This window comes from Eriocheir sinensis, unplaced genomic scaffold, assembly GCF_024679095.1.
Source record: "Eriocheir sinensis breed Jianghai 21 unplaced genomic scaffold, ASM2467909v1 Scaffold432, whole genome shotgun sequence".
NCBI lineage: Eukaryota > Metazoa > Arthropoda > Malacostraca > Decapoda > Varunidae > Eriocheir > Eriocheir sinensis.
In genome coordinates this window covers 82,261-95,000 of record NW_026111757.1, presented here as the reverse complement: position 1 = coordinate 95,000, position 12,740 = coordinate 82,261, and the positions used below count along the sequence as shown (strand labels likewise).

At 44.9% G+C, this 12,740-nt stretch overlaps 1 pseudogene; it reads right to left on the bottom strand.

Annotated features, from left to right (window-relative positions):
* LOC126992268 (uncharacterized) overlaps nt 1-6,455 on the bottom strand; it is a 20,690-nt pseudogene extending 14,235 nt beyond the window's left edge.
* Between the last annotated feature and the right edge of the window lie 6,285 nt (nt 6,456-12,740).

Genomic DNA, 12,740 nt, shown 5'->3' with positions numbered 1-12,740 from the left:
TCATACTCCTCCTACCAAACCTCCCTCTGTACCTGCCCTAACTAATACACCTTTCCTCCCTTTTTCCTCACCTGTAAATACTGCCACGAGCCGAAGTTAGTAATGAATGAACTTGAAATAGGATAAAAAAGCCTTCAAACCTAATCTACCTGTTAAATCCTCCCCACCAAAGCCTCCCTCTGTACCTGCCCTAACCAATATACCTTTCCTCCCTCTCCTCTCACCTGTAAATACTGCCACGAGCCGAAGGTAGTAATGACAACTTAAAATAGGATAAAAAATACTCCTCCCCACCAAAGCCTCCCTCCCGACCTGTCTCTAATCAAACCCTTTCCCCCCGTCCAATTCTCACCTGTAGATGCTGCCACGAGCCCTGCGTCCAGCCGGGGAAGACGCAGGTGGTGGTGTGAGGCCAGGGGTGCAGGGTCAGGCACAGGGTGGAGGACCATGGTCTCATGTGCAAACTGTCCCAGGGGCTGTGCAGGTGGTTGGTACACGTCGCGTCGATATGAAGCTTGAAAGACCTTCCTGTGGCCTCGTCTTGACTATACATCTGTGGGGGAGAAAAGGTGGGAGAGTTTGGGTTGGATGGCTAGAGACTTAAATCCAGTATTATCAGGGTGGAGTGAAGAGGACTGAAGCAGAGGGAGTAGGTAAGGTGGAAGGGAACGGAAGGAAGGAAGGACCAACTATTTACAAAAGCCGAAGAGGGAATCAATCAGGGTTCTAATGAGTGTTTTTTAAGGTTCATGGTATGATGGAGGTCAGACCACCAGGGCCACAAAACTACCCTGAAATGCACAAAACTCCTACGAAAACCACACCTTTACATCAACTATTTATAAAGGCCGAAAGAGGAGATCAATCAGGTTCAATGGGTTTGTTTAAGGTTCACGAGTACAGAAGAAGGTCAGACTACACCAGGGCCACAAAACTATCCTAAAATGCCCAAAACTCTAGAAACCAAGTCTAATATAATGTGCGGCATGAAATCTTAATGGAGATCAGTGGGTTCTAATGAGTTTTTTAGGTTCATGGTATAGAAGGAGGTCAAACTAGCAAGGCCACAAAACTACCCTGAAATACTGAAACTCCTACGAAAAAACCGTGTCTAATATAATGTGCTTGGCATGAAATATAATGGAGATCAGTGGGGTTCATACAGGTTTTTAAGGTTCATGAAACAGGAGGTCAAGCTGACAAGACACAAACTACCCCTGGAAATGCACAAACTCCTACAGGCAAACCTTCAGCCTGTGTGCTTGGCGCCAAAATGTAGAATATAACCTTTAGAAATGTATTACAGTGAAACCAAATTGTCGAGTCATTTTTGTCGTTGGCTCCCGCGCGTCATTTTCTCTGCTCTGCACACAGTCCCAACACCTATTTTTCCCTCATATTACCTATAAGCTTACATATGAGAGGAAGAGATGGAGTGTTGAGAATGTGGTATGAAGCTGAAGGGAATTCCGCAGGGAGGAACATGGGCTCCAGCCTCGACATCATTTGAAGACTTCAATCAATGGGTTCAAGATAAGTTTGGTGTTTCGCTTGGTAGAGTTGTGGTGCACACAGGGAACTGGAGGTGGAGACTTATTGGGCCCGTGTTACTAAACATTCCGTCAGCCAGTACACATGTTTGACAAGGCTTTCGTAGGAGGTTTTGGGCATTATTCTGATTGGTTTTGTGACCCTGGTGGTAGTATCTTCTAACTACCGTGAACCTTCAAACGTTCATACTAAATCGATCCCTGTTGACCTTTAGAAGCACTCAGACTAGATGTGAGAAACACTAGAAATTGCAGATAGTACCTAATGTATAATGCCAAACCCTATAGTAACGGTGTTGATACGGTGAGGAGGCTGAGCGAGTAAAGACGTATGGTTGATGGAGTAATGCGTGGGTCTTATTTGCATACTCACACGCATCTGTACCGCGGCTGATTTGTTAAATGAGTGACAATGCAGGGGTCTACAAGGCAGTACTGCTGCCCAAATGTGGCCTACCCAGGTCCCGCAGCAGCGCAGGCCCATGCTGAGCTCGCTTCGAAGGAACACTCAACGGAACCTGACCAAGGGAGAAAAGGAACTATAGGTTCAGAGAGTTATTAGTGAGGCCAACTGGAGGACTTGAATTAGAATTACACACACACACACACACACACACAACACAACACCTCAAATATAACAGTTCTCAAAAAAACACACACACACACACACACACACACACACTTACAACTCAAATAATATGTGTACCTTTCATTCTCAAAAAAAAAAGTACACACACACACACACACACACACATCAAATAATATGTGTACCTTCAGCTCATCAAAAAAAAAAAGTACACACACACACACACACACACACACCAACAACTCCAAATAGTATCAGCTGAGCAAAAAGGTTCTTCGTCAATCATATAAAACAAATAAAGATAGATATGAATGGTAGATGAAGGGTGCGCTTGGCCTCAGTGCTCATCTCCTTTACATGCTTAGATGAACAGAATACAGACAGATAGATAATTTGACAGATAAATAAGCCAGATGGATAAATATATGAAGGTAGATGGTGCTTCTCTCTCATCTCTCTCTCTCTCTCTCTCTCCCTCTCTCTCTCTCTCTCTCTCTCCTCTCTCTCTCTCTCTCTCTCTTCTCTCTCTCTCTCTCCTCACACACACACACACACCAGTTTCTCTTCTAAAATGGCACGTTCATTCGCTCCTTCCTCTCAGTCAATTCCTCCCCCATCCATTCCCTCCTTCCTCTTCCCTCCCACACACAGGTATCATAGGTTCCCACTCTCTCTCAGGCTCCCTCTACCATCCCATCACCTTCCCTTTCACTTCTTCCCTTCCTCTTCTCTCTCTCCTCTACTCCTTACTCAACTTCCTTCCTTCTATTTCTCCTCCTCTTTTTTTTTCTCCTCCATGATACTTACCTCCTTCTCTTCTTCCTTTCCTTCCTTTTCTTCTTTCTTCCTTTCTTTCAACAAGTTATTTCTTTCCTTTTCTTTCCCTCTCTTTCACTATTTTTCCTCTTATTCCTTTCCATCTTCCTTGTTTGTTTGGAGTTCTTCTTCTCCTCTCCTCTCCTTCCTTCCTTATGTATCCTTTCCCGCCCTCTACCGTTTCCTCCCTCAAATCTCTCCTCCTCCTCCTCTTCTTCTTCCTCTTTCCTTCCTTCCTTCTTCACTTCACCCACCACTCTTCTTCTCCCTCTTCCTCTTCCACCATTCACTTTTCTCTCTCTCTCTTCCCTTTCTCTCCATCCTTCCTTGCCTCTTCTTCTCCTCCTCCACCTCCTCCTCTTCTTATCACTTCCTCCTCCTTCTAACTCCATACCATCTCCTTCTTCCTTAGCTTGTCTTCCTCCTCTTCCTTCTCTCTTCTTCCCCCCATCCTCCTCCTCTCCTCCTCCTCCTCCTCTTCCTCCTCCTTACCCTTGGCCCCACCTCCTTCATCCCCCTCTCCTCCTCCTCCTCCCTTCCTCCCCTCCTTCTTCTTCCCTTCCTCTCCTCCTTCACCTTCCTTTTTCCTTCTTCCTCCTCTTCCCTTCTCTCTTGCCCCCCAACCTCCTCCTCCTCTTACTCCTCCTCCTCTTCACACTTCCTCCCTAACTTCTTACCCTCTCAATGTACCCCTTCTTATCACCTTCCTTCCTCTTCCCCACCCCATCCTCCTCCCTCTGCCTCCTAACTTCTTAATCTTCCTTCCTCCCCTAACTTCTTCCTTCCCTCCTTCAATCCTCCTCCTCCTCCTCCTCCTCCTCCTTCCTCCTCCTCCTCCTCGGTCATCAATCCCCTAAGTCCATAAACAAGAGCTAAGCACGCCCTCAGGGACTTTGATGAACCACCGCAAGAGGAAAGCCTGTGTAATTGTTTAAGCATGAAGCTGTCTTGGGGGAGGGGGAGGGGCAGAGGAGGAGGAAGGGACTGTCTCACATACCTGGACCAAGGAGAGAGAGAGGAGAAAGAAAGGAAGGAGGAGGAAGAAGGAAGGAGAGTTAGGAGGAAGAAGGGAAGAAGAAGGAAAGGAGAGGGAAGGAGGAGGGAGATAAAGAGAGAATGACAGAAAAGATGTAAAGACGGATGTAGAAGACAGGGAGAAGGGAGGACACACACACACACACACACACACACACGCACACACACACACACACAGTTAAATAAAACACACACACACACAATACATGTCTCCTTCATGCTACAGATCTTTTAAAAAACCATAAACAAACACACAAGGATTTAAGGAGATCCTTAAGACCCCCAAAACATCCTCACTACATGATAGCTCCTAAAACCCTCCTCTTCCTCCTCCTCCTCCTCCTCCTCCTACTACTACTACTACTACTACTACTACTACTGTACTACTACTACTCACCTCAGCTTGCGGTTCAAGGCCTCGAGGACAGATTGGACAGCTCTGAAAACGATGGTTCCCAGGCACTCCTCTCCGCGTTCTCCGTCCCATCGTTCACGTCGTAGGCAAGCGAAAGCGTCCGTTGATGGGGCAGAAGACTCCCGATCGATCAGCCCGTCCTGGGTGAGCTGCAGGACTCTAGAGGGAGAGAGAGGAAGGAAGGAGAGGTTAAAGGATAACTTTGATTCTGAAGGATGAAAGAAGAGAAGGAAGGTGCATGGGAAAGGAGGGAGGAGAGGAGAGAGAGGGTGGAATGATGATGCTTTAGTTGAAGGAGGGAAGGGTTAGGGTGAGTGGAGAGGAAGGAGGGGGGAGAGGGAAGGAGGTCAGTCAATGATGATGGTATATTTGGGTTGTTTACTGGTTGGGTGAGAAGTTACTGTTTGGGGTATGCCAGAGATGGACCAGTGTTAGTTAGATGAGAGGATAAAGAGAGATAAGGACAGTGTTGAGTTGATCAAGAGGAATAGGAAGCCCAAGAGACAACGAAAGAGGCAGAGAAATAGAGCACAGGATACTTACTACCACTACTACTACTACTACTACTACTACTACTACTACTGCTACTGGCACTCACTGCTGATCTCACCAGTCTCGCTGGCTCACTTCTCGACTTAATCACGTGAAGGCTGTCTCGGGCAGGTGAGTCGCATACAGCCTCCGTGGAAGCTAACACCTGTTGAAGCCCCTCAGCGATAGATCTGTTACAGGTGGAGAAGCAGAGAGATGAAAAGGGGAGATGAGGACCCAGGGGAGGAGGGAGGAGGAGAAGGAATAAATGAATTGAAGATGCAGTAAAGAGGAGAAATGCAGGAGATGAAAAGGGAGATAAGGAAGGAGGGAGGAGGAGAGAATAAGGAAATAAAGATAAGTAAAGGGAAGGAAGAAGGGAGGAGATGAAAAGGGGAGATGATGAGAGGAGGAGAAAAAGGTAAGTGGTAGAAGCAAGATGAGAAGAGGGAGGTAAGGAAAGGAGGGAGGAGCCAGGGAGGAAAGAGTGGAGAGGACAGGAGAGAAGGTGAGGAGGTGGGAGGAAAGGAATTAAGTGAGAGGAAGGAGAAAGGAGAGTAAAAATGGGATTGAAGAGGGATAAAGGATAAAGGAGGAGGAAGCGGAGTGGAGGAAAGATGGAGAGAGAGAGAGAGAGAGAGAGAGAAGAACGTTAGTGGTTCAGAAGGTGCAGTAAAAGCTCACACACACACACACACACACACACACACACACACACACACACACACAGCTAACACACGCACACATATATAATTACAAACTATGCAGCAACAGCAAACACACACAAGTGGCACACACACACACACACACACACAGGCACCCCCCTACCCGGGCAGCTATTTTTACATACATTATCAAAAACAACTACACACACACACACACACACACACACACACACACACAACACTCCCCCCCCTACCACTCCACACACCCCCCCTCCTATCCCTCCCTCCACTTCTCATCTTCTCTTTCTGCCTGATTCCTCCTCCTCCTTGCACTTTTCTTCTTTCCCTTCCTTCCCCCAACTCACTTACCATTTCCTGGGTTCCATGCACTCCTCCCGTCCTCTCTCTCTCTCTCCCATCCCTTACCTCTCTCTCTCTCTCTCTCTCTCTCTCTCATCTCTCTCTCTCTCCCTCTCTCTCTCCTCTCTCTCTCTCTCTCTCTCTAAAAATTCCTCACCGCCCAGCCCAAGCTCTTTAATTTCAACAAACCTGAGTTACTCTCTCTCCTCTCTCTCTCTCTCTCTCTCTCTCTCTCTCTCCCTCTCTCTCTCTCTCTACTCTCTCTCTCTCTCTCTCTCTCTCTCTCTCTCTCTCTCTCTCTCTCTCTCTCTCTATCTCTCTCTCTCTCTCTCCCTCTCCCCTCCCTCTTTCCTTCGTTCCTCTTCCTTTTCTGTTCTCTTACCTTTCTTTTGTCCCCTCTCTCTCTCTCCCCCATCCCCCTTCCCCCCACACACCTGGATCACGTTGCTGGGTACAGGGGGAGACGTGGAGCACCTGAAACACTCCCTCGCCGCCATTGGAATCCCGCAGAACTGACGTTATTGCCCAAACTTGGTGGCTGCCCCACACGGGGACAGCGTCAGGCAGGATGGTGCCTGAGGATGGGGAGGGGGGGAGGAGGTGGTGTTGAAAGGTGTGGTGGAGGAGAAAGGAGGAGGAGAAAGGAAGAAGATACGTGATGAAAGACAGACGTAGTGAGAAGGAAAGAAAGAGGAGGAGGAGGAGGATGAAGAGAAGGAGGAGGAGGAAGATACGTGAGTGAGGAGAAGGAAAATGAAAGAGGAGGAGGAGGAGGAGGAAGATACGTGGTGAGGGCAGACGTAGTGAGAGAAGGAAAGAAAGGGAGGAGAGGGGAAGAGAGGAGGAGGAAGAAGAGGAGGAGGAAAATGCGTGAGTGAGAGAACAAGCCGTGAGTGGAGAAGGAAAAAGAGGAGGGAAGATACGTGAGTGAGACAGACTGGCAGGTGAGGAGAAGGGAAAAAAGAAAGGGAGGAGGAGGAGGAGGAGATGGTGAGGGCAGACTTGAGTGAGGAGAAAGGAAAAGAGAACCTGGCAAAGGAACACAAGGAAGAACAAACAACAACAGATTCTGCTAGCAGGTCCTTTCAAGGTTGTTTGTAATAAAGCTACACTAACTATCTAATCAAGGTGGAAGAATGAAGGACCAGCAGAAGGCAGGGCTCCTCCCCCATCCTCAGCCAAGCTGGCAGAAAGAAAAAGAACCATACAGCATGGAAGAAGCTGCATGGAATTTTATATATAAGAAAAGGAAAGAACTACTGTTACTACCACTAACCGGGCAATAAGCGGACAAAGGACACAGTATTCAGAAAAACTTAACGCGTTACCTAATCTATTCTTGAAACCCGTAACTGTTGTGCTATCAACGACATACTGGGTAAAAGTTCCCAAACATTGTAGCTCGATTGGAAGATATTTAGCTTCGTGCGACAGAGAATCTTTACCTTCAAATTGCGATTTCTTTAACGATCTTCATTTGATCGATCAATTTAGCAATGATCTTGCGCATTAATATCCTGAATCTTTGGACAGCTCGACGCTATTAGATCCTTACCCATTCTTCGTTTTGATGGGCGGACGGTTACTTCTGGCCTTTGTTCATGATACAGTCCTACTCAACCTGGAATCATCTTTGTTACTCTTCGTTGGACCCGTTTCAACTTATCACTATAACAGGGGAGACAAAGCCTTGCAGGTACTCTGGGCGAGGTCGAACCAACAGATCTGCGATTTTAATATTACTTTTTTCCGTTTATTATTAGGAACTCTCCATTCAGTAAACCCTTCAATTTGTTTTTTGTTTTGCTACCTCTGAACAATACAGCCGGGCTTCGTCATGATATAGTGATTCAAGATTTTCTTTACCCTGCAGGAAGTTTGTTGGCCATTCATTTACCTTTGAGAACGCAATTATTGTTTTCCGATGTACAACCTTTTACATTTGTCAACGTTAAATTCATTTGCCGTTGTTATTTAACGTTACGATCGATCTATATCTGATTGTAAAACTTTTCGTCCCAATTATCATGATTGCTTTACTATGATTTTAATAATCATCAACAAATTTTGATACTTTAAATGGAGCCATCATCGATATCATTAACATAAGTTAAGAAGAGCATGGAGCCCAGCTGATCCTTGAATTGCCGCTTTTGACATCGAGCCAGTTAGATCTCAACACCGTTTAGAACTTCTCTCTGTTTCCACTCGAAGCCAGTCCGCAAACTTAGTTACAGATATCCGAGAGATACCGTGCTGCCAGTAGTTTGCTGAGCAATCGTTGTTGAGACCTTATCAAATGCGAAATCCAGATATATGATATCTATTGATCTTTCATCGAACACCTCAAAATATGGTAAAAAAAAATCAATAAGTTGATGCTTACGAACGTTTACTACGGAAACCATGTTGCATTCTTTATATTCTTCTTGAAAATTTCACCATATTGTCTGAATGATAGTCTCCATTAACACAAATAATAGATGTCAGGCTAATTTAGTGATAGTTTCTGGATGAGACTTTTCCCCTTTTGAAAGTGGTGTGACATTTGGTTTCAATCAAACGAACTTTTCCAGCGTAAGATTTATTGAATATGATGGAAACCGGTTTACAAATTTGATGTTTGATTTCTTTTCCAGATTCCTAGAGTGAATTTTCATCAAGCCGAGACGCAGCACTTTAATCCTTTCAGTATGCGTAAAATGTCACTTTCTCGATGAGCACATACATGCGCATCTTTTCGGTCCTTACAACCTCCAGCAGTTCAGAGTGATAAAGCAATCTTCGTCGAATGAAAATGCAGATCTGAGTTGGCCTTAGGATTAAGCCTTTCATTTTCATCGTTCGTGTGGTTGCAAACTTTCATTAGCAAAATAGTCCGGCCTGAAATGGTGACTTTTAACCTTGCAGCTGAAAATTCTTTAAGTTAGATTTACTTGTTTCCCGCTATATATTCTTCTGAATTTTCTTCCTTCGTTTTGTGTTCTTTGGTTTCATGAATTCTGTCAACTCTAGTTTTATCGCTCGCTCTGAGATGATATGTACTACTAATATACGTTTTTTAAGAGATAGGCTGTACGAATTTCGTTATTCCTGTTCGTTTCTTCTTAGAAGCCTGAACGTCTGTTACCGATAAGACCTTTTATGTCTTCTTGGCATTGTTCAATATTGTGGTGAAGGCCTCCTGAATTTATCAATGTCTGTTCCTCCGTGATTTCAATTGATCAAATTATTTAGAATTGAGTCAGTCTTGCAATTTAGCTCTCATTAATCAGGCACCTTTTTCTTTCACTAGGAGTTCTTTTCTTTCATATTGATGCTCAATGTGATTGTTCCGGTGATCATAGAACCATGGATATATTTAGCATTAACTAGATCAACTGTCGTTAGAAAGATGAGTCAAGTATATTATTTTCCCGAGTCGGTTCTTGAGCGTGTTGATGTTAATCCTTTCTAGTAAATTTGTACAGGTCAGCCTGTATGACATTCAACAGTTCTTCATCTTTTCTACTGGCAGGTTAAGTCCCAGCAAATCCTGCCTCGCAACTGCTACTTGTTCTAATAGCAAATTCATAATGCGTGGTCGATATCAAGAATACCTTGGCGGTCTGTGAGTCAGTCCAGTACTATTTACGAGATTTATTTGCAAAATTTCAGTGAAGACCGTGTCACCATTGGATTTATAATATCTGTTTTCACGGATACTGGATAGAGTTGTGGATATAAAAGATAACGCCTCCACCTGTCTGTCTCTCTTTCATAATAAAATGGAAGGTATAACCCCGGTAATCTATATTCTGTGTCTCTATTTTAGTGGAGGAGGCAGATACATGAGCGAGAAGGAAAAGGAGGAAAATAAAGAGGAGAAAGAGAAGGAGGCGTGAGTGTGGAGGAGTGAGGAGGGGGAGAGGTAGAAAGGTGAGTAGGAAGCAGGTTATAAGAGCAGGTGCGAAAAGAACAAGTAGGAGGAGGAGGAGGTGGAAGGCTACGTAAGGGAGGAAGGAAGGGAAGAGACGTAAGGGGTGAGGAGGGAGGAACACCTGATGGCCCTTACCTGCGAGTACTGGTGCATGGTGCCCTGGGACAGACTGGAGACGCTGGACTGGGTGGCGAAGATCCCTTGGTACTCCACCGGGAAGTAACACACGCCCGCCACTACAACACAAGGAGAGGAGCACATGAGCAACACACCAATGACAAGACAGGAACACACCAATGACAACACACGCTCGGCACTGTGACACAAGACAGAGGAACACTTGAGAAACACACCAATGAAAACACAAGACAGAAACACCTCAGCAACACACCAATGAAAACACAATACAGAGAAACACCTGAGCAACACACCAATGAAAACACAATACAGAGAAACACCTGAGCAACACACCAATGAAAACACAATACAGAGAAACACCTGAGCAACACACCAATGAAAACACAATACAGAGAAACACCTGAGCAACACACCAATGAAAACACAATACAGAGAAACACCTGAGCAACACACCAATGACAATACAAGACAGAGAAACACTTTAGCAACACAGGAATGATACAAGAATAGGAAAGACACAACCCAAAGGAACACTTCTGTAAGACACCAATGACAACACGCTCGCCACTGTGACACAAGACAGAGAAACACCTGAGCAACACACCAATGACAATACAAGACAGAGAAACACTTTAGCAACACAGGAATGATACAAGAACAGGGACACAACCCAAAGGAACACTTCAGTAACACACCAATGACAACTCAAGGCAGAGGAACACCTGAGTGACAAAGGAAACACATCAGACAAGAACACTGCAACACACAAGCCAGAGAAACACTTAACCAACACACCAGTGAGAGAATACAAGAACACACTGCAACAATAAATGATTAGAGAAAATGAGGATAAACATGAAGGATAAAGAGGAGAGAAAAGAGTAAAGAAAATGAATAAGACAAAGAGAAAAACGAACAAAACAACACAAAATATTAAAGAAAATGGGGAAAAACAACACAAATCAGAGAGAGAGAGCAAACATTCGCCCGTGATAAGTTTCATCTGTTGCCAAATTTCGACTTTTGACCGAGCAAACAGTGTTACCAAAACGAAGGAAGGAGGGAAGGAGAGGAAGGAGAGGAAGGGAGAGGAGGGAGGAGAGGAGGGAGGAAGGGAGGGAAGGAGGAGGAGGAGGGAGGAAGAGGGAGGGAAGGAGGGAAGGAAGGAGAGGGAAGGGAGAGGAGGAAGGAAGGAGGAAGGAGGAAGCGCCATGATATCAGGAAGGAACTAACATAACACTGGCAGGCCCTCTCTCTCTCTCTCTCTCTCTCTCTCTCTCTCTCTGGTCGATTCATTAGGTTTTATCAATGGCCTTTGTCGAGAGAGAGAGAGAGAAGAGAAGAGAAGAGATAGATAAAATAAGTAGATATAAAACAGGGAAGGAAGGAAGGAAGGAAGGAAGGAAGGAAGGAATAGATAGAAAGATAGATAGAAAAAGATAGAAACAGAGAAAGAAAGGGAAATAATGAATGAATGAATGAAGGAAGGAAGGAAGGAAGGATGGAGGGAAGGGAGGAAGGAAGGAAGAAAGGAATAGATAGAAAGATTGATAGAAAAATAGATAGAAAGAGAGAGAGAAAGGGGAATAAGGAACGAAGGAAGGAAGGAAGGAACAGAAAAATAGATAGAAAAATAGGAAGAAACAAAGAGAGAAAGGGAAATAATGAATGAATGAATGAATGAATGAATGAAGGATGGAAGGAAGGAAGGAATAGATAGATAGATAAATAGATATAAACAGAGAGAGAAAGGGAAACAAGGAATGAATGAAGGAATGAAGGAAGGAAGGAAGGAATAGATAGATAGATAAATAGATATAAACAGAGAGAGAAAGGGAAACAAGGAATGAATGAATGAAGGAAGGAAGAAAGGAAGGAACAGATAGAAAGATAGATAAATAGATAGAAACAGAGGGAGAAAGGAAATAAGGAATGAATGAATGAAGGAAGGAGGGAATAGACAGAAAGATAGATAGATAAATAGATAGAAACAGATAGAAAGGGAAACAAGGAATGAATGAATGAATGAATGAATGAAGGAAGGAAGGAATAGATAGACATATAGATAGATAAATGTATAGAAACAGAGAGAGGAAGGAAATATGAAAGGAAGGAAGGAAGGAAGGAAGGAAGGGAGGGAGAGATTTCCGGCTTAAGTTCATCACCACATCACCACCACCATCACCACCACCACCACCACCACCGGAAGTGCTACAACAGGGTAATGCGCCACGCCCATTCCACTGTGCCACTCCACCCAGCCGTTCCCCTCCACCTACCTCCCCCCTCCACCCTCCACCCACCGTTCCCCTCCACCTATCTCCCCCCTCCACCCTCCACCCACCGTTCCCCTCCACCTATCTCCCCCCTCCACCCTCCACCCACCGTTCCCCTCCACCTCCTCCTCCACCCACCCTCCTATTACTCACTTCCATCCACCTACCTAGTGGAGTGACATACCTGTACATTCCACTCTCAGGTGTAATACTTTCCTTGGCGTTCATTACACTTTTGGTTTCTTTCTCGCGATCCACTCTCTCTCTCTCTCTCTCTCTCTCTCTCTCTCTCTCTCTCTCTCTCTCTCTCTCTCGCTCCCTTATCTCACTCTCAGACATTCCACTTAAATTTTCGTTCATTCTACTTTCAATCTCTTTCGCATTCCACTTTTCTTCTCTATCATTCCACTCTCTCTCTCTCTCTCTCTCTCTCTCTCTCTCTCTCTCTC